General features: G+C 38.8%; 1 non-coding gene across 1 annotated transcript; it reads left to right on the top strand.

The window, feature by feature from the left end:
- The first annotated feature begins 546 nt into the window (after positions 1-546).
- LOC114230196 (U6 spliceosomal RNA) lies at positions 547-652 on the top strand. Its single transcript, XR_003616058.1, has one exon. It is a non-coding gene; the product is annotated as a U6 spliceosomal RNA (small nuclear RNA).
- Positions 653-1,703: the final 1,051 nt, after the last annotated feature.

Here is a 1,703-nt window from a genome sequence, read left to right as displayed (position 1 = left end):
TCCCATCATCTCTGAAATTCTGTGATTCTAATCTGTGGACGCCAAAGGACTTCGGTAACTTCTGCATGTAGTTCCTATAAGAGTCCTATAGGCGGCGCTGCGGTACAAGATGAGACTCAGCAAAGGGCTACTCTTACCTGATTCTCCTGGGTTATACTAATGTCTGTGGTGATAGGTAAAAACTAGAATGTTTCTGGATTTTTAAAATCAGAAACCTGACCAATAGATTCACAGAATCTAGGCACTACAATGTCAATATCAGCCCAGTAGTAGGTACAGTAGTTCTAGTACCTAGTACGTATGAGTCTTTATGCATTCATTTGTCATCTGACTTAGCTCTGGCCTTCTGCCTTATTCATATCTCAGCTGTGACACACCTCTTCAGTGTATCTGTCATTCTTGGACAGCAAAATAAGTCGCATGCCAAAGCAACTGCTCCTTCACATCCCAAGTGTCCTGCCTCATTATGCATACCCTTTACCTCAGGACTCCTGGGAGTGTGAGGCTCCCCATAAGCCTTATCTCCCTCGATTTAAATAATAATAAGTGCTCACTTGGGCAGCACTTATACTACAACTGGAACATACACAGGAGATTAGTATGGCCCCTGTGCAAGGAAGACACGCAAATTCGTAAAGCATTCCATATTTTTTGTGGTACATATGCACAATGGAATACTACTCCGCCATAAGAAAGGATGAAATAGCACCATTTGCAACATGGATGGACCTTGAGAATATTCTGCTAAGGGAAATAAGTCAGGCAGAAAAAGCTAAGCATTATATGATTTCACTCATATGTGGGATATAAAACTGAAACTTGTGAACACAAACAGCAGTGTGATGACTGCCAGAGGGAAGGGGATGGAGGGAGAAGGGGACTTAATATAAGGTGACAGAAGAAGATTTGACTTTGGATGGTGGCCAAACGGTATAATAGACAGATCTTGTAACATAGAAACTGACACCTGAAACCTAGATGTTTATGTTGACCAATGTCACCCCAATCGATTTAATAAATAAATATTTTAAATTAAAAAATAAGAACAAAACAAAAAACCTTTTTGCCCCCATACATCGTTAGGCCAGTATCTCAAATATGATTGTCTCTGGCTCTCCTCCCTTTCCCACAGCTAAAGGAGATTTATATTTTGCTTCTTAAAAGCTAATTACTTAATAGCTAGTTCTTCCTGACAAATTTTGCCACTCATTGAAGCTGTAAATTCTGATTTACTTATTTCTCTTACTGGCTGTAGATTTATAAGGTCCATAGGAAATTTTTGCTCTGCACCAAGGAATACCTACATCAATTCCATAGGTTCAGAGAACCTTGCTTCTACATTCAGGTCTCAATTCCAGAAAAACTTTCTAACATTAGGGATTTATAAAACTGTCAAATCCATTCACTTTTGGCATAACTTGCCTCTTCCAAAACACACTGATTTTTTTTTCCTAATGCTATTAGTCCACCCAAAAACCCAAGTGCCTTCTTTTATGTTGGGTATAGTCTAGCTGACAAAAAAAATTGGGAGTTGAGTGGGAAAAAACTCCACACGCATTCTTCCAGTGACTAGATTTTCAATAGCAATGGCATGCTTGCACCTAATTCCAACTGCATGTCCTAATTTGGCCCATTATACACTATTAAAGAACCAAAAACTCAACCAAGGAAATTTAAAGGTTTAATTGGCTTTATTAAACAAT

The sequence above is a fragment of the Eptesicus fuscus genome, chromosome 4, assembly GCF_027574615.1.
Source record: "Eptesicus fuscus isolate TK198812 chromosome 4, DD_ASM_mEF_20220401, whole genome shotgun sequence".
In the NCBI taxonomy this organism is placed as follows: Eukaryota; Metazoa; Chordata; class Mammalia; order Chiroptera; family Vespertilionidae; genus Eptesicus; species Eptesicus fuscus.
Note: the sequence above shows the minus strand (reverse complement) of the source record. Positions and strands in the feature narration are given on the sequence as shown.